This window comes from Tupaia chinensis, unplaced genomic scaffold (genome assembly GCF_000334495.1).
Source record: "Tupaia chinensis unplaced genomic scaffold, TupChi_1.0 Scaffold000368_1, whole genome shotgun sequence".
NCBI classification, from domain to species: domain Eukaryota; kingdom Metazoa; phylum Chordata; class Mammalia; order Scandentia; family Tupaiidae; genus Tupaia; species Tupaia belangeri.
In genome coordinates this window covers 1,874,717-1,896,259 of record NW_006159865.1, presented here as the reverse complement: position 1 = coordinate 1,896,259, position 21,543 = coordinate 1,874,717, and positions in this window count along the sequence as shown.

Sequence of the window (21,543 nt, the reverse complement as noted above, 5' to 3'; positions counted from 1 at the left end):
GGAATCAGAAGTGGAAGCTGGATGTTAGGAAAGCTTTTTCTTTAAATTTAGACAAGAATATAAGGGGCACTGCAACATTTGAGATAATGCCTAAGTGATAGGAATAATTCTCTCTGCCTGAATGCTTTCCAAAGCTGGTAGGTAGACAAATGAGATAAGATATATGGTTTCTCACTTTCTGTCTCTCTCTCTGTCTTTCTGGCAAGCATACAAAAGAATCTTATTTAAAAAAGAGAGAGAGAGAGAGAGAGAGAGAGAGAGAGAGAGAGAGATAAGAAATATGTAAGTCCATGGCCAGAGCACAAATGTGGTAGGTATTAATGCCATTGAACCAAACTTAACTTCCCATGTTGAGTACCTGTCTCATTTATAGATGTCTGCTGGCAGCTTGAAGTTGTTTTCACAATTCACCATGACCCAAATGAGTATTGGTTGCCACCTAGCCCGAGGGATTATAACAGTATGTCAGGCAGCTCATGATGTATTTGGTTCAGTGAACCCACTTGCATATGTAGATACTGGGTAAACATAATATTAAAAATGAGCATGACTAGATGAGAATATAATTTAAAATTTCATTTTCATGCTTAAAGGAGGACTTTGTAGAAATGTCAAAGTTTATGTGGCTCCTTTGGGTTACTCTACCATATTTTCCAAGTTGTAGCTTCTCTTTTCCCTGGCTGCCAACAGACCTAATAGCAAACACCTGTGAATGTGCATGTTGAAAAGCTGAAGATGCGCGAAGTAACTCTAAAAGACTGTCAAAGTTGTTCCAAGAAAGCATAGATGATACCATTGCACAGCTTCCTGAAGTGCTGACACTGATATGTAAAGATCATGAAAGATGTGTATTATAAAAACACTATGCATGTGAAGCCGGCAGGTGGCATAGTGGTTAAGAACATTGGACTCCCACATGGCCAACTGTGATTCAAGTCCTGGACCTGAATCACTTTCTTGCTCGCTATCTCTCTCTCTCTCTCTCTCTCTCTCTCTCTGTCCCCCCCTCTGATCATATAAAAATAAAAATAAGTAAAAAAGTTAAAATAAATTTCAAAATTTATTTCAGCAAAATAAGCTCTTAATTTAATTCTATTTTCCCCATGAACTTTGGAAGGCCCTTTATATTTAGTTGTTTCAGAGTATTAGTACTTGGTATGTGTGTGATTTCATTATGTTTCTTTTTTTGTCATCAGTATTGTCTGTTTTGTTTATAGCAAACATATTACTTGTGTGATAAGCATCATAATAAAGAAAAATAAGTAAAATATCTATGGGGAACTCACCATAGCATTGAGTCTCCAAAAGCCATTTCCAGAGAACAGTGGGTGAGTATTTAATCAGCCATTTTTCAATTGTCTATACCTTCTTATAACTTTATTTTGTAAAACTGTTCAGCTAGCTTCGGAGTGGTTGCTAGCTCTGTATATATGGTATTCCCTGCTGACCATGATCTTATGATGCCCTGCAAAATGAACTTAGATTACAATACCTGCTAATCTTTGGAGAAAATGTATAGCTTCCTGTTCTCCAGTGCAAACTTGGCTTTATGTTTTCTTTCATTTTTCTTTTCCTTTTCTTTTTCTTTTTTTTTTTCTGCTCTGCATCTGATTTGAGTCTTGAGGGGAAGTTTTCAATCCAGTATTGGAAGGAGAAACTGCTGTCATTTGTGAATGCAGTTAATTAGAATAACATTTGCTTTTAAGTATTCAATATTTGGCACGGTTATCAGACCTAAAGGTTATGTTGTTCTATCAGATAAAGTGCGCTCCAAGGGATGTCTGTTGTCTCCCCAGACTGGTGCTGGCTAAATATAGGAATCTGGGGTGGATGAGAATAATTGCCTTCGATATTAAATCTGCACATTATAATGATGAAGCTTCTTTAAGTCTTTCATGGCATTATTGACAGTTGGATTTCCTCTGTATGGACAACTGCCTCATTGCTCAAAAAAATTCTTAGAAAGTACGAGAAGTAAAGGTTGATTCCCTTTAGTGCACTGGGAGCTATAAGAGGTTAAGGTATCAGAGGAGAACTCAGCCCAACTGAGCAAAGGCTATTGGATTTCTGTCAGGGGCTGGCATGCATTTCTAAGTGGCTGGCAAATTAAACGGTCCAATTAAAAGAAATACCCTCCATAGAGAGCATGACATCTACTCCCATTTCAAAAATCAGTCAAGTCTGGCCCATAGAACCTCTCAAAACATTCTTATCTATGTTGGGAAATAATGTCACTCTTCTTTTTAAGGACTTGCTGATGAGAACAACCACTTGCTGTTTGATGTACCATGATCATGTACCACATCAAGGTTCTGTCTTACTTTGCGATAGGAATCCGATGGAAATAGAGTGGGAACTATCATCTCTTTGTATAATCATTTGGGTTTTGGGGGTTTTTTTGGGGGGGAAGAATGCATATATTGGGTAGAGGCTTGGAAGAGAGTGAGGAAGAGGTGTGGGAACAGTACGTTCTGCCCGATTTGAATTTCTGTTATTACCCACTCTCCCCTCAGCCAAGGAACTATCTTGTTTTGATAATTTCACTCGGAAACAAGTTCCCTGTAAGAGATGAAGACACATGAATGCTGTTAGAAACAATGGTCAATGGGTCCCACGCTCATAAATAGTTTCAAAAGGACACAGTGGTTGATTTGATGGTTTCATTCACCAAGTTCTGAAAGAAGACTCTTGGTATACTGGATAATTTCTGCTTCAAATCTTTGGCTTAAATGAACTGTTTCTTCTGAATTGTTCTTACCCCTTTTTCTCAATATCTAGCCTAATTAGAGCAGAAAGCTTAAAAGCAAACTACTTTCTGCTTGAGAGTTTGATGGCCATACTGCAATCCCTTCTCCTCCATTCTCCTCCCAGGATCTTGGACACGCATGCCCATGCTCCTGGCATGAGTTTAAGCCACTGGGTCTGGGACTCGAACTGTGGTTGAGTACATGGGAGTGCAGTGACATAGCCATTACACCAATTGATGGTCCTAACCTTTGTTACTTTTGAGTATGGGCCATTCCTATTGGGCAGAATACCCGTGTGAGGCTGCCAGCCAACTTTTAGGCAATTGTCTTGTGTAGGGGTCACCAACTGACTGGCTCCATCAGCTACAGCAAAGGTGGGGTCATCACCATGAACTCTAGACTAAGCATGAAAATCAACATATAAGGCATTTCCCCCTGGCAGCCTGTTTCACATTGGTACTGCCAGAGCAATGTGAATACTGCAGAGCAAGTATTCAACATTTTATGAACCTGGAAGTCAGCTCTGCTGTAGGCCTCAGAGAACACTTAGGTATTAGGTTTCAGGGATTCAAATAACTGACTAGTGATTTTTAAAAAAGTATTGGTTGTAGTCATTTTTTAAAAAAATTATTATTATTTTTAAATTTGACTAGAGATACAGAGAGGGGAAGAAAGTGAGAATGCAAACCATCAGGTCTAGGACTTGAACTGTAGTTGACTATGTGGGAGTCCAGAGCCTTAACCACCTTGCCACCTGCTCGCTTCTGTTTTTTTTTGTGTCTTTGTTGTTGTTGTTGTTGTTGTTTTCATCCCCACAGTTTTAGAGAATCAGCAGTAAAGAAATATTGGTAGGATCCCAGAATCCTATTCCTATGACTTCTCCCAACTCACATCCATTTTGACACAAATGACAAGTGGTAGAAGTGATGCATATTGATTAGCCAGTTAATGTGACTTAATTTGGAGAAGACCTTGAGGTCAGCCCTGCATATACTATTTAAGCAGCATCTTAGATATACTTTCCAAGGTGGTTTTTTGCAAAGATTATGTCTGTATTCATGCTCTAAAATTCTCAGTACTCTGTGACTCCATCTCCATATTTCCAAAATATTTGTGAGGCTAATGTAAATATATATAAGAACTATTTTGGTCATTTGCTTTCAAGGAGTCTTTGGATTACTGAGTCCTTCAGCCAGGGCATCTTCATGGCTGTCTACAAGCGGGGAACCTATGACATGTCTTTACCAGCCCTTCATACCCGTTGGTTCTGGGGAGAAAGCCATCTCATACATAGGCTATATAGAGCAAGACACAGCCCTGCAGTCATTGCCCACTAGCCTCGATATCTAGGACCTCCGAAAGTATAATCATTTTACTCCAAATTTTCTGTTGTGAAGTTAATACTACTTCTTTCTCCACTAAACTTTCTTTTTTTTTTTTTTTCTCAGATTCCCAGAGGAAAGGACCCATTCACAGAAGAGTTTTCATGACTGAAACAAGAACGGTAAATATCACTGGTATAATCTGAACAATGGTCCCCAATTCTTTGCCTGTCATCATGCAAAGGGTGTTCTTGTTTATCTTTAAGCTACAGCTAAAGAAACTAGAATTTAGAGAGACTTACTAACATATTCAGAATTACATAGTTGGTAAATGACAAAGCTAAGCGGATTTGAAACCAAATCATAAGACCCTAAAGGTCAGGTTTGTGTGATCCTTTTAGGAGAAAGAAAATACTTGAGACATGAGGAGTTAAACAAATTAAAATGATCTCTGTTGATGAAATTTCAGACATTGTGGCAGATGGATGTGGAGAAATTTCTTGGGAAATGGTAGACCAACCATATTATAAATTATGCTCTAAAGGTGATTGCTATTATCTATTGGTCATCAGAAAAACATGACTCATTTTTGCATAGAAAAATACATCAAGACTTTTCCAATGACTCAATATCTAAATGTAAGTTTGGAAACAAACAACATGAGGGAAGAATCTAGCTTAGCAACTTTTACTGTCCTGTTCCCAGATCGCTCTCCCCTTGTCTCCATTGCTCAACAGTGATTGAATCTAAACCAGTGACAGTGTTCTGTATCTCAATAGTATTTCTTTTTAAACCAAACTGGTTGTCAAGATTTGAAATTATGGGCATCAGCAGTTAGTGTAATGGCTACATCACTGGACTCCCATGTAGTCTACCATATTTTAAGTCCCAGACCTGGTGGCTTAAACTCACGCCAGGCGTGTGTGCATGCGTGCCTAAGATCCCAAGAGAAGAATGGAGGAGAAGGGATTGCGTCGTGGGCATCCCCCCAGGGGGGTGATTTCTCACTTTCTGTCTCTCTGTCTCTCTCTGTCTTTCTGGCAAGTGCACACACCCTATAGCAAAAATCTCTCAAAAAAAAGAAAAAGACTTGAAATTATGTTCACTATACATAAAGAATTTTATTTCTCATTCCATAAGAAAATTAAAAAAAAAAAAACTAGCAGTATTGGATTTGCATTTCTTCATGGCAAGAAGAGGTCACATCTGAATAATGGGGAAGGGGGGGGCCTGAATGGGGCCCATGCTTCCCAGTCCATCATAGTGTTTGTGTGGCCCACTGCCCTCAGTCATGTTACCTGCCATGCTGGAACTCAGCATGCAGCCTGTGTAGCTATATACAGCCTTCTACCTTCATAGACTCCCTGCCCCCCGGCCCCCATAGGCATTTTAGATCCCTGATCTTTCTACCCCTCTTAATGTAACTAATGTGAGTTAGGTCTATAGATATAAAATCCTGGTAGGCAGAAATGTGTCTCAAGTGACAACTCTATATTTCAGTGGCCATTTATTGAATGCTTAGAGCAATGGTTCTCAGATTTTGCCAAGTATCAGAATGACCTGGCAGGCTTGTTAAAAGACAGCCCCAGAACTTCTAATTTAGTAAGTCTAGGGGAACCAGGAGTTTCCATGTCTAACACAGTCCTGGGTAATGCTGACGCGGCTGACCCAGACCAAACTGCTTTAAGGCAAACACTTTTGATTGTGGACTGGATCATGATAAAATCAGTACTCTGTCTTCTACCAGTTTTTGTTCTTTCTTGTACGACTTGCTTCCTTTTGTTCTATGTTTTATTTTCCACTAAAATAAAATGCTTTTTTTTTCCCCCCTGGAATTTCTTCAAGGCCAGGATAAACAGCCATTCACCTAGAATGGCTTAGAAGCTTCCTTTCCTACCTTGTTTCCATGATGTAGTTCCTTTGAAATATTTGGTGTCATGGTGACCACCAACTAATGGCCACTGTTCAGACACCCCTACACTGATGCAGATCTCAACCAAACTGGACACTAAGAGCTTTTCAAAGAAGTCACAGGCCATATCTGTGTATCCTAGTCTACCGCACAAATGGCTAGATTCATCCAGAAGAATCACATTTTGAAATCTGGAAAAAGTGAATGTACTAAGAAAAAAAAAAACCAGTTTAACAATTTTTCTCCCTCTTGATTTTCTGCTATGTGCATTTTTAAAATCTCTGCATTGCTTCTCTCCCTCCCTCTCTCTCTTTCTCTCTCTCTGTTTAAATAGAGGTTTTTGCCTTGGGCCACAAGTGCTTACTGAAGAGAGCAAGACAGACACAATGAGAGGGAAAGTGAGAAATCACCTCCCAGGGAGATGGGCACATGGCAACAATATCTTCTCCATTCTTCTTCCAGGATCTTGGACACACACACACACACACACACACACACACATCCTGTGTGATTTCAAAGCCACCAAGTCCAGGTCTCGAACCATAATTGGCCATGTGGAAGTCCAGCAATGTAACCAGCATGCCATTTACTGGTCCATCTTCTCATATTCTTAATATTCCCGTTTTGGTTTTTTTTTTTTTTTTTTTTTTGAGAGGTTTTTGCTATAGGGCGCGTGTGCTCGCCAGAAAGACAGAGAGAGACAGAGAGACAGAAAGCGAGAAATCATCCCCCAGGGGGGATGGCCATGCCGCAATCCCTTTTCCTTCATTCTCCTCTTGGAATCTTGGGCATGCACACACATGCACCCGGCACGAGTTTAAGCCACCAGGTCTGGGACTCGAACCGCAGTCGGCTACATGGGAGTTCAGCGACATAGCCATTATGCTAACTGCTGATCCTTTAATATTCCCTTTAAGCTACTTTTCACCAATAAGTAGATCACTCGTCAAACTGCTCTCTAAATAAATTGCAGTATATGCCATATGCTTTCAGTTCTTTCTCAGTTTAGCTCACATAACGGGTAGCAGGGCAATAGGACCGGGCCACCTGGAGGGAAAGTAAGCCTGGAATGGAGAGGAGTAGGCTTCCTGTCTAAGTAGTGAGCAGTTGACCAGAAGTCTGTTTAGATAAAATGATGCGTGTTCGTTCCCTGTTTTCCTGTCTTGAACAAAGACTACAAACATTCCTTTCCTGGTACTGACCTTTCAAGCCTTCATTACATTTAATGGGTAATTTTTATATATATATATAAAGAAGAAAAGGAAGAACCACAGAGATATACTTGTGTAGGGCTTCACTTCACGGGAATGCTTTATGTCATGAAGGGCAATGACCAATGAGAGGTATGTGCATCAATGCTAAGATATTTTTAAAGTCACAGCTGCTTTCTTTCCTTCTTTTCTTCCCTTTCTTCCTTCCTTTTATTTATTTAGTTATTAATATTATCATTTTTCATGAGAGAAAGGGACCTCTGACAGGGTCTTGTCATACTGTGATTCCTCCATGCCTTCCAGCCATCCTGAATCTTGGGTTCACATGGTGTGTTCAGGTCAACCTGGGATCTGAACTCTGACACTCCCTACATGACCCCAGCATCACACAATGGCTCCCACCACCTGCTGTCAGCCATTTTCAGTCAGTAATATGTCGTTAGTATTAGCCGTGCAGAATGCACAACAGAACACATTGTCTAGAAAAGATGGGAAACGAGGTTCAAATATATTTTAGATAAACACGTGGATCAGAGGCTATTTATTAAGCACCAACCTTGTACCAGGTTCCAAATAAATCATAGAATTATAGTTCATCAAAGTCATTTCAATTTCTATTCAGTTATAGAGGTGTATGTTCCTGCAAGAAAACCCATTATATAACTGTTAAATTTTATGAAGTAGAGCATTTGAGTTTTTTGATTGTTCACTTTGAAAAATGATTCTGAGCACAAAAATATTCCTATAAATAGAGAGTTCAAACAAGTACATTTAAATATTTTTTTAGAGATCACTAAGAAGTAGAAAAGGGCAGAAACTTAAAACTAAAACAATTAGGATTTCAAAATAAAGATAAAAAAAAAATCTCTACAGTCTTAGTGTTAGTTTCCGGTGACTTACGAGTTAGGTTCCAAAACTTGATTTATGCATAGCTTCTTACATGTACTGTATTGACATATCTGGGTAAAGGAAAATGCAACTTGAATTTAAAAGTAAGAAACCACTTAATGTGGTGTAATTTTCCAGTGGGCAATGGAGGAATAAAGGTTTTCTCTAAGTTTTCTCCCTATAGTGCGATTCCATCACTTGTTAAGCACAGAATTCACTTTTGGTAATATGTGCTTACATTTCAGGACACCATTATCTTCATTTTACTTATGTTAGAAAAAGTCTCAGGAAGCCTGCGCTTCCTTTCTTATGGTCTTTGTCTGATAAAAGGAAAAAAAAAAACTATATCAAGGAACTGCTATCAAGATGGAAAAAGTCTTCTAATGTGGATTGAATGGTCTTGGTACGTTTCCTCTTAACAAGATTCCAATAATAAGAATTTAGGGGTAGGAAGGGGGTGAAGGGGCAAATAATTTCTACTTAAAGGCTTTTTCTTCCCTGTCATGCAGTGAAGCAAGTACTAAAGAAAACGTTGGAATGGCTGTTAAGGATCATCCCGGTTCTCAGTGTTATTTTAAATTATATATAGTGACAGTGGTTCTCCCAGGATGGGTATAAGATCATATGAGAATGGAAAGGAACAAAATGAACTGGTGGCCCATCCATCTCTGGCTTTGAGTTAGCAAAGCTACTTCAAAGTCACCTATCTCTTCAACAGAAGATCTTTTTGTTCTTCCTTTTCAACAAATCTGAGAAAATGTCACAGTTCCTTGAGAACCCAGTCTGATCTCTCAACTTTTGATCTTAATGTAGTTTGGATGAGCCAAAAGGTACAAAAACCAAAGTGTTCCCTAACATGAGACATGATGAAGCCCCAAACAAATTGTGTGTGTGTGTATGTGTGTGTGTGTGTGTGTGTGTTTAAAAGTAATTTGTTAAAGGGTATCACAGTAGTTTATTTTTCTAATATGGATGAGTGCTTTAATGAATTTAGGAAAGTCTTATTGAGGAATATTAACTGCAGTAGATCCAGACCCCCTTGCTTTATCAGATGGCAGAGGAGTCAGACCCTCTCTCACACTTTGTATTCTATAGTCTCAGAATTACCAGCTATCTCTACAGATTAACCCCAATCTGTTGGAATAAATGGTGTTTTTAATAGACAGTTGTCCCTTGGTATTCATGAGGGGTTGGTTCCAGGACCTTTGTGAATCCCAAATTCCATGGATACTCAAGTCTTTCATATACAATGGGGTAGTATTTGCATATATCATATATATATATATCTTCCCATATACTCTAAATCACCTCTAGATTACTTATCAGACCTAATACAATGTAAATGGTAAATGCTATGTAAATAATTGCTATACTATATTTAAAAATATGTATTATATTTTTTGTCACACATTTTTTCAAATATTTTTGATTTGTAGTTGGTTGAATCTGCTGATGCGGAAGGCCAACTGTATTTAATTTTCTAACATGCTCCTCTCTCCCATAAAAGTGATACGGCACAGATTTATTTAGAAATAAAGTGAATTAAAATGAGACAATCATAATATGTGCAAAAATAATTGCACACAACCAATATAACATAGATTCTTTCTTAACCTATACCATGAAGGTGAGGGTAGCACATGAATCGTCTGTATCATTATCAATCTGGATCTTAATCCCTCTTTCTGGGAAGAGTGAAGTGTGTATTTTCAATAGGTTGATCCCTTTTAGCTAAGAACTGGCTCGAGATTCTTGAATATTGTTTTCAGGTTCATTTTCAACTTTGTTCACTGATTTTATTCAGACAAATGTCTCATCCTGTAATACATACAAGAAACTAAAATAGTTTCTAAGATGATACCTTTACTGACTTACAATGTACCTTCCAGTAGTGGGTGTTAGCCTTTAGTATGAACTCCTTAACCAAGTGGAATTATGAATTCCTTGACTAATTGGAGTTTAACCAGCTATAATCTCCTCGCCACCCCCTATTTTATTCCCAAAGCACAGGGTTTTTCTACAGACAGTAAGTGGGACATGTGTTCTGGAAAATGAAGGCTTGTAGAAGAGTTAGGGATAACTCACACTAGGAGAAATGCTTTTCTTCTGGCTTTCTCTTTTCCATGTTCTTGCTACATGTTATGCACATGCATCATCTTTCTCTGTCCCTCTCTCTCTCTCTCTCTCTTTTTTTTTTTAGAGGTTTTTTATTTAGGGTGTGTGCACTTATCATAGAGCAAGAGAGACAGAGACAATGAGAAGGAAAGTAAGAAATCACCCCCTAGGGGGGATGGTCATGCTGCTGTTTCTTCTCTTCCATTGTCCTCTTGAGATTTTTGGGCATACACACATACATACACCTGGTATGATTTTCAAGCCATTCGGTCTGGGACTCAAACCATTGTCAACCATGTAAGAGTCCAGTAATGCAACCACTACACCATCTGCTGGCCCCCGAACATTGTCTTTCTTCATTTGTACCCAAAATGGAGTAGGAGCTTCAGTTGAAATCATGTAGAAAATTACCTCAGCCTAATATTGTTCTAATTTTGAAGTTTAACCTAATTTAGGGAAATAGATATGTCAAAGAAGGGGGCTTAAGTGCTAGGTAATAAAATAGAATGATACCATGCTTTTTGTTTTAGAGTTAGTCTTGTTTTACCCTTTTTGTTTTCTGTGTGTTTTTGTCTCTGTTGAAAAGTAGTTAGCTCGTTAGTAAAAGATTAATTTTTATTGTCTAGATTCTGGCCAATACCAATACCATTTTGGCAGGCAGTAACTGGCCCCCTAGAGAGGTCCTTGATACTTCTAATTCCTAGAACTTGTAAACATGTTGTTTTACCTGCAAGAGAGAATGAAGAAGGCAGGTGGAATTAAGGTCACTCACCAACTGATGTAAAAATGCAGAGATTATCTTGGACGATCTGGGGAGAGAAAGGCAAAAGATCAGACCAGAGAGAAGAAGTAAGAAAGACATGACTGGTCATTGCTGGCTTTGAAGATAATCAGGAGTGCAGGCAACCTCGAGAAGTTGGAAAAGACATGAAAATGAGTTTTATCCTGGATCCCTCTGAAAGGAAGATAGCCCTCTCAACTCCTAAATTTTATCCCAGTGAGACTTTTGTTGGATTTCAGACTTCCAAAGTCATAAGATAGCATATTTGTGTTGCTTTAAGTCATTTAGTTTGTGATAATTTGTTACAATAGCAATAGAAAACCAATATGACTAGAAAGTAGTACTTTTTTCAAGTTTTTATTTATTTCATTAACAAGGGAAGTTTTTAATATATTTACTTGTTTTATTTACTTCATGACATACATTTATTTTAAGCTATATTTATATATACTCAAGCTTTAAATTTTATTATATATTTTTATTTTAATTGTGTATTAAGGAAAACTAACTATAAATGGATATTTGTGCTCTAAACCACCCCTCTCTCCAGTGATGAAAAACTTTAATGGATGATTCATATGGGAAATTTGAAGGAAGGAAGACATTTTAGTGAATTTCAAATGTTCAATTATTATTATTATTATTATTATTCTTTATTTATTCTTTATTTATTCACTTATTTTAATTTGACCAGAGAGAGACAGAGTGAGAAAGAGAAAGAGGGAAAGTGAGAAAGAAAGCTGCCAAGTCTGGGACTTGAACCATAGTTGGCCATGTGAAAGTCCAGCGCCCTTAACTGCCACACCACCTGCCAGCCCCTAAATATTCAATATTTATTTGGCACATTTATTGAATGCTTACATGTTGGGCCCTGTGCTGAGTGCTAGGCTAAAGGGCTTAGAATAATGCTGGCCATGTGGGATATGCTCCTTAAATATCAGTTATTCTTGTCATAGAGACCGTCTTGGTGTCCCCAGTACCAAGCACATGAGGGTGTGCATGTTCATGTATGTTTATATGTGCTTATTGGTTTACATGTGTCCCTATATCTGTGTCCATATCCACCCCCTCTATCCACCAAGTTATTTGGAAGGAATACGATTTTAAAAAGAGAGAATGCAAAAGCTAGTAGAGATTTAAGGTATTCCTTTGTTGATTTGTATCATGCGTGCACACACACACACACACACACACACACAAACGTGATACAAATCTAGAAACATAGAGGTTGCTACAAATTCTGTAGCGTAAAATCAGAAAACAAATCTCTGAAATCAGAGTGTAAGAATCGAAATGGCAGCCACTGCGTCTTACTCTGACACACTTTTTGCTAAGAAAATGGAGGCCTTGAGTTGCAGTGTCTAGCCCAAGGCCCCTCAGCAAATCTCCCAGTAGTAACATTTTAACACTTTGCTTTCTTTCTTTTTTGGAGTGGTTTTTGCTATAGGGCGCGTGCGCTCGCCAGCCAGACAGAGAGAGACAGAGAGACAGAAAGCGAGAAATCACCCCCCAGGGGGGATGGTCACGCCGCAATCCCTTCTCCTCCATTCTCCTCTCGGGATCTTGGGCACGTACGCACACACGCCCAGCGTGAGTTTTAAGCCACCAGGTCTGGGACGCGAACCATGGTCAACTACATGGGAGTCCAGCGACATAGCCATTATGCTAACTGCTGGTCCCAACAGTTTGTTTTTTTCACATGCTACTAATGGTAATAGTACGAGAGCCATCTAAAAAGCTTTTGGATAGGGAAAAAATGTTGGGTTTTTTTTTTCATATTTGTTAAGTGGTAGGACCCAGATTTACAGCTGCAGAGCTCCTTTCCAGTTCGATTGTCTGCAAGTGGATGAATATGTCTTTGTGCACAGGATAGCTGGCCACTTGAATTCTAACCAAGTACTCTGAGTTTAGTAGGTGAAACCTATTATGTCTATAAATAACCGCATCATACTCAATAGGTATGCTTCCTTTCTGTTATTATTTCTACTCCAACCAATGCTTCCTGCGTCCTGTTGGAATAAACAGTAGACTTCCTGAAACAATCAGAACATCAGCCTCTAACAAATGTCACACTCTCTTATAGCCTTGCATTCACCATCTGCAACAGGGCCAAGTAACCTACAGTGAAGAAGCAGGCTCATTTGCTGTTGCATTTGTCAATCTTGTAAATTATTTAAGGCTAAAGTATCCAGGCTCCCTGAATAACCTGTTGTAGGACTGTGTGAAAGAGCTAATCATTTTCAAATCTATTTACACATTCACTCATTATCGGCTGCTTAATATAATGTGTCTATAACAAAATTCATCATCTATTAAATACTTCTATTTATTGCCCCAAATGCAACTTGGTCAAGTTCAAGGTAGTAACCCTTTTAGTGCATGGATCATTTCTTTTGCCTCTTTCCAAAAGATGGTCTATCTTTAGATCTATTTCAAATTGTTTTCTCTGCCTGTACTGAATCCACATCTACATTCTTCTGAGCCTAATTGGAGTCACAGAATAGAAGGCACTATTCTTACAGAATTTAGATCACACTCTTAGATGAGCCTGCTTTATTTCTATTTAAGCCACTTCGTTTTTATTCTTGGGGAATGCTTTGAAAAGTTGCAAACTCTTTCACCCCTATAATTTTAGCTTGGTTTGTCAGAATACTAAATAAGATGCATGAAGGTGAATGCACTTTCCTTGTTTCTTTTCTTTTCTTTTCAAAAAAAATACCATGCTCCTAATTTTATTTGTACAATTTTCGTGCACTGGGTGATATAAGCAGTTTACATAAGTCTTTATTCTAGTCTAGCCCTGTATTTTGTTATTCTCTTTTTTCTCAGTTTTATATTCTTGCCACTCTTAGGACTTTGTTTTTCACCACCTTCATTCTAGTAAATCATAAGTGTTGTAACCCCATACTTAACGTTTTTCTCAATGTTAGCATGACTTCTAATCCAGATAGAAGATTTCTAACTCATAAATTGTCTCTTGAGTGAATATTTGAGCAGAGAATAGAGGGTTAGTCAATTATACTTATAAGTAGTTCCTTTCTATTCTAAGTTACATAAAACTGGATCAATTGGACTTTGTACTAAAACAGCAAATCTTATGTTTATCCCAGAAACACAATAATATTCTTCTTTTAAAAAGAATTAATTACTTAATTTTATTTATTTTTAAAATTTGCTATAGCACATATGTGCTTACCAAGAAAGGTGGGGGCAGGGAGAAAGTGAACTACCAGATCCAGGACTTGAATGATGGCCGACCATGTGGGAGTCCAGTGACTCAACAGCCATGTCACCTGGTGGCCTCTTTTTATTTATTTATTTTTTCAATTTGCCAAAGGTTATATGCACTTACCAGAAAGGCTAAGTTAGAAAGGGGAGAGGGAGAAAATAACCCCCAAGGAACATGGTCATTGCATAATCCTTTCTCCTCCATTTCTCCATCCTGTTGTGATCTAGGGGCATATATGTGCTCCCCATGTGTTTTCAAGCCGCCAGGTCTGGAACTCAAACACCATGGTTGGTCATGTGAGATCAAGCTTCCCACATCACCAGAACATGGGCTGGTCCTAATACTATTCCATATTGGTCCTAACATTGTTACTATTAACTTTATATAATAGACTTAATAATTTCAAGACTCTAATGTGTTTGTAGTGAAGATAGGAACTGTAGTAGCAATTCCCATGAAATTGCAAGAAGTGTATGGATTCATCTTGCTAAGAGAAATCTGCCTAAGAAAAAAATGAACCCATCCATCTATTATATGAACCTCAGAGTCATTAATACTTCTATAAAAATTGCTCAACCCAATGCTATGAATGAGAAAATAAAAATGAGTAGTAAGACATTAGAAAGGATTTTTTTTTTTAGAAAATTCCATGAAGAGATACTAATGAGGAAAGGGGGGTCATTCTATTAAGGAAAAAACATACTATCTATTTAAATATGTCTTAAAAATGCATTAAAGGTAAGTGCTTTCAATTATTTATGAACCAGCACTACTCAAAAAATGACTAATAGGTAGATTTTTTTTTTTGAGAGGTTTTTGCTATAGGACTCGTGCACTTGCCAGAAAGACAGAGAGAGATAGAGAGACAGAAAGTGAGAAATCACCCCCCCCCAGGGGGGATGGCCATGCTGCAATCCCTTCTCCTCCATTCTCCTCTCAGGATCTTGGGCACACATGCACACACGCCCTGCCTGAGTTTAAGCCACTGGGTCTAGGACTCAAACTGTGGTCGACTACATGGGAGTCCAGCGACATAATACTCAAACTGATAAAACGGCATTAAACATCACATAAATAGAATGAAAAGAGTTTGGAATCAAACCTAAGGAACATGTCATTTGCTGTGTGATTATAAGTCATGGAATAATTTTTCCTTATGCATTTTTGTCCTGAGTACTTTCAAGCAAAGACAGACAGCCATCATGTGAAACCAATGTCTAGCAGGCTGCCATTGTGGGATTCCCTCTTCCTTCTCTGTTCCAATTGGATAGTCTTATAGACATGAGAAACTAGGGGAGGTTTTTGTGACTGTATCAGTGTATTGAAGTTTTAACTTGCATATGTTTTATATCCTAGAAAACAATGAGACTTCATATTTTTCCACTTTTTAGTGGCATCTGCTTAGAAACCATTAGTCTAGACAGATCCCTGTGAACAGGCTTAGAGAGCAACGTTAACTTAGAATGTTCAGATGAAAACATTCTGTTCTTTTCTTGGTCTGTCAATCTCCATTGGCAGCCAAGAGTTTTCTACTTTATAGCAACAATTCCTTTTTTTTTTTTTAGTCAAAAATAAACAAAAAAAATTGCTGAAACACTTTGATTCGTTCTTAATTTGGGACTACAGAAATGCTAGTTTATCCAAATTAGTCTGTGAAATTTTATCTTAGAAAATACTTTCTTTGCCCTAAGGACAGTCTGTAGACCAGTAATAGGTAGGATTCTGATAGATGAGGTGGAGCCAGGAAGGTGATTTCATGACTGGGAACATTTGGCTTCTGGTATCCCTCATTTTCTCTGTCTGTAACTATTTCTTCTCTTTTAACAGCTTTTCTGGAGGGTCAGATAGTCGTGTAGCAGGAAAATACGCTACTCTGTGAGGAAATCCCATAGTGGGAGGTTCAGCTCTGGAGACCTGCTTGAGTATACTGGGCACAGGTGTACCCATGTTCCGGGGCTGGTTGAAAGCTGAGGTAGATCCCAACACTGAGAGCCCATTAGATATGCATTCTCTCTCTTCCACTTCATATTTTTCATTCATGGAAGAAATAAATAAACTTTAAAAAATAAGAAAGTGCTCATGCAGTAGATAGATAGATAGATAGATAGATAGATAGATAGATAGATAGATAGATAGATAGCTTTTTTCAATCCCTTGAGTGCTAAGTGCTAACCATATCACTTCTTTCACAGTTAAATCCGACTCCATAACCTGGTGAATAAAGGATGTCACATCCTACATGGCCAACCAAGGTTTCTATCTTAGTCCCCCAGGGCTTGAAATACGCATCCAGGTGCATGTTCATGCATGCCTAGAAACCCAGCAGGGTGGAGAAGTGGAGGAGAAGGGATGGTGGCATACCCATGCCCCATAGTGTGCTTCCTCCCTCTTCCCCTCCCTATCTCTGGTGAGTGCATGTGCCCCCCTGGCAATTAGAAAGGAAAAAGAAAAATTGATCTGAAAATCTTCATTTAAAAAACTGTTACTTAAATAATGAATTCATTTCCAAAGAAATGCTTGAACAAAGTGGAAAAGCTTAGTACATTCCTTTTGAAAGAAAACAAGTGGGCATATAACCCTCCCCCAAGTTATGAATTATTAAGGGGATATTTTGGGCAATGCTAATTAGCCAATGGTGAGAATGCTTTGGAAAATAACATTCCTGGTTCCCTGTAAATCACATGACCATAGTGGTTCCTTATGCACAAATGGCAGTCATTCTAGGTCTGGGCTGGTAAATGGGAAATGCTAAAGCAGCAGAAGGAGCAGACTGAAAGGGATCAGAGCCTGGAGTCGGGGCTATAGCAAATGGTCTGACTGATAGTGAAATTAACCCATGACACAGGACAGCACTGAGTCTCATTACCAGGTCATCCCATGGTTAGAGTCGTTTCTGGGTATACTCACAAGTACTAAGTAGGCTTTTATTTTTTTCTTTTTTTGCTGTAGGGTGCATGCGCTCTCCAATGAGAAAGAGAGAGAGAGAGAGAAAGAGAGAGAGAGAGAGAAAGAAAGAGAAAATCCCCAGGGAGAATGGCCATGGTAAAGTCCTTTTTCTTTCATTCTCCTCTCAGGATTTTGAACATGCACACACATGTGCCCAGAGTGATTATCAGGTCACTGGCTCCAGGACTCCAAGCATGAAACTCACCATGTGGGATCCAATGCCCTAACCTCCATGCCACCTGCTGGCCTCCAGATAGGCTTTATAGAAGCCTATGTCTTCACATTTGGGAGTTCTGTTCAGATTGAAGGGGACAGATGTACATCAAGTCACAAAATGAAAGATCCCAGGCGTCTGCCAGAGTCTGGCTCTTTCGAATGGATTCAGTAGAAGGATATGGCATAGCTGTGGCTCTGATCCTGAAATGATGCTCTGGTTTAATTCATTCAGGTTAGAGTGGATAGATGAGGGTTGACAGATGGCAGCTGAACATTAGAGAGAAAAACCACCTGGGGGAGGGACAAGGATTCATGTCCATGTTACTTCGAATGAGTTAGAGAAGAGTCTTCCAAAAAGTATAATAAGTAATACATGCACATTGGTAGAAAATTTTAAAATATATACATGAACATAACAACCCTTAAAAGAGCCCATTTCACTACCCAGGGGGCAATGTTTTTATTAAAATATAAATTTCTGTTACTTCCTTTCTCTTCCTATATTTAAGCAAACATGTATGAAGTTTGCTTAAATACAGGAACAGAAAGGAAGTAACAGAAAGTGTATTCAAATTAATTTTTTTCTGACCTCCTTAATAAGGACATTATTAGTACCTCCCAGAAATTACCATCATTGTATATCATCTGACTTACCAAATGGGATCCTGCAGGATGTGCTGGTCTAGCATAGGGTTCTGACGCTGTTTCAGTTGACTTTGGACTTGATTGTTAGGAGCAAGCCTTGCTGTAATAAGCATCATTGTTTATTATACAGGGGAGACTTTCTCATATAGGAGAGACTCATCTTAATTAAGAAAGGAGAGATAAGGAAAAGGAAGTTGATTTAGTTCCATTTGCTTCATAATAACCCCAACATGTAGTAGCAGACATGAATTCTTTATTATGCTGATGAATTCTTTGGATCAGGACTTAAGAACAGGCTCAGTGGGAATGGCTTGACTCTGTTCACTGATCTCTGGGGTCGCTCCATTAGGGAAACATGAACAGTTGAGAGGAAGTGACAGCTGGGACAGAGAATCTTTTATGGGCATTTTGTCTCATCAGTCTGGCACCCATGAATCGTAAACTTAGGAAAGCTTGACATTCTCTTGTGATCTGAGCTGTTTCACAGCATGGTGGCTTCAAGGTAGATGCACTCTAACAATTCAGGGTTCCTAAAGTTAATGTCCTTGCAAATAAGGCATTGCCCTGTAGGACCTATTCTCAAAGAAGTCACTAGCAATGCTTTTTCTATACTCCACTGGTGGAAATAGTCACAAGGCAACTCAGATCCAAGAGAAAAAGGGACATAGACCTACCTTATGGTTTAGTAGGAGGAGTGTCTGAGATTTTATAAACAGGTGCACAATCTCTAGCTCCTCAAAACTTAGTCAAGCAAATCAATGCTTCTAGATTAAGTACAACTCAAAAGCCCCTTCAAACCTGTTTTTGTCCATTTTGTGATGTTCCTGTTTCTAGGAAAAAATTGTCATAGACCATTCAAACATTATGGTAAGGAATAAAGAAGACAAAATGTTTTCCCCTAATGTAGTGGTTAAAAGGACCTACAACTTTAAAGAGGGCATTAAGACTTTGAGTGGATAAAAAAAAAAAAAAAAACAAGGAAACCCTTTTGCTGCCTCTACGTCTAGAGAAATACAGCTTACAAAAAGACCCATGTGGGCCAGCTGGTAGTGTGGTGGTGAAGGCAGTTGGATCCCACAAGCCAACTACACAGTTAGAGTCCTGGACCCAGTGACTTGAAAAACATGCCAGGTACATGTGCATGCATGCCCAAATCCTGAGAGGAGACTGGAGGAGAAGGGACTAGTGTGGCTCAGACTATGGTGTGGCCTACCTCTCCCAGGGCAGGGGGTGATTTCTCACTTTATTTCTTTCTCTCTCTGTCTGTCTCTGGCAAATGCACGGGCCCTATAGCAAAACTGAAAAAGAAAATTAAAAAGTCCCTCAGGTATGCCAGGAGGGAAATCAGAGAACTGCAGTTAGAGAGAGTGGCAGTTGTCAAGGTCAGGGACTACAAGAATGTAGAGTGGAGTAATCTGCCAGGTGTGACATTCATTCTTGTACCTATCACTGGAATGCCTCTCTGCCTAACATGACCGAGAACAAAACCATAACTTGCTTTCTTTCCCATTATTACATTGAAATGAGAAATTCAATCACTGGGACTTGACTCTTGCAGTTTCCAGCAGCCAAGGTAACATTATTTTTGTTTTCCAGAACAGCACACCATTCCGAAGCATAAATCTGCAATTAATCTTCCAAAGCAACTCATGATGATGTGCTGTTTGGCATTATCAACTTCTGTTTTCCACCAGGTGCCAAACACATAGAGCTAATGCCTGAGGCAATGAAAATGCTACTTTGGAATATTTCCTTCCTTATTGGATTTTTTTTTCATTGTATTTTTAAAACAGGAAAAAAGAGATGAAAATACAGAAAGAACATGATTCTAAGGGATAGACTAGAAACCTACTTAATCTAAAAAATATAGTTTTGGTTCATATTAGTGATGGATTTCTGTACAAAATGTGAAACTTTTTAGGAGAGCAAGTCTCTGAAATCACATGTTTGAAACCAGCTCTACCACAGCAACCAGTAAGAGGAAGCCTATCTCAGAGGAAGCCCTCCCATTAAATTCAACACATATATTCTTAGCTGGTATCAAGTTGCTCATAATTGGTTAGCTCTGGTAATTATAAAAACCAGTTGTCCTGGAACCAGCAGATGGTGTAATGGTTACATTGCTGGACTCCCACATGGCTGACGATGGTTCAAGTCTTGGACCTGGTGGGTTGAAACCTATGCCAGGCATGTGTGTGTGCATGCCCACAAATCCCAAGGGAAGAATGGAGGAGAAGGAATTGCAGTGTGGCCATCCCCCCTTGGGGGTGGGATGATTTCTTGCTTTCTGTCTTTTTGTCTCTTCAGTGAGTGTGCCTCCCTATAGCAAAAATCTCTCTAAAAAAATAAATAAAACCAGTTGTCCCAGACTGTACTTTTGCTCAAGACTGAAGTTAATGAATATGAACTGAGTGCTGTTGGAAGACACAGAGCTGGAGCACTTTCATCTGCAGGAATTATTTGGGCTTCTGGCTTAGCAGAAGTGGAGACTGTTTTGAGATATGGACATTTGTAAAGCAGCTTAGGGCCAACTGAGGTGTTGTGCAGTAGCATGCTGGTAATCCTGCTGACTGGGAAGGCTGGAGAGGGGATCAAGTGTGAGACCCTGCTGAGGTTGCCTCTCTCTCCCCTTCTCTCTCTCTGTGTCTCTCACACTAAGTAAACAAATGATCAGACTTAGGAACAAACAAGCAGTTGAGAGTCAGCTATGCTGGGAAAAATGAAAAAGCAAACAGAAATTAATCCCAATTGAAAAAGTAGCATACTCTTTCTTCCTTCCTTTCTTTTTAAGGTTTTGTCCATAGGGTGCATATGCTTGCTAGAGAGAGAGAGAGACAGTGAGAGGGAAAGTGAGAAATCACCTCCCAGGGCAGATGGCCATGCTGCAATCCCTTCTCCTTCCTTCTCCTCTCAGGATTTTGTATACGCAGGTATATGTGCCAGGCTTGATTTTTCAGGCCTTCAGGTTCAGGACTCAAAAATAGAGTCGACTTTGTGGGAGTCCAGAGCCTTAACCAGCATGCCACCTGTTGGCCCCCAAGTAGCATACCCTTAACAGCTAGAGTAGAGGAGAAAGAAGGATATGGCAGAGTAATCATAATCCAGGTAGATGCTCCTGTTGCATCAGAGAGTATATTCATAATTGCATGACCACCAGCAAAGCTGGACTTTGTATAGTTGATGTGTAGGATGAAAGGAAATAGACTGCACTGCATTTGTATGTCACACACACACACACGCACACACACACACACACACACACACTTACTAGCCTACTCCATTAGGCTTATAAGTTGTCAATAGCCAACTCTGCCTACCTGGATCCGGTTATTAGAATGTTTTTAATTGGAACGCTCTCGGATTTATTTCAAGAACAAACTGGGAACACAAGTATCAGGCCTCCTAAATACTTGCCATCTTCATTTCCAAAAATTAGTCATGGGGAAAAATACTAAAAAATTCATGGTGGTTGTTTGCGGGTTGGAGTTAGGGAGAAAAAAAAAAAAAAAAAAAAAACCCCTGCGTGGGATT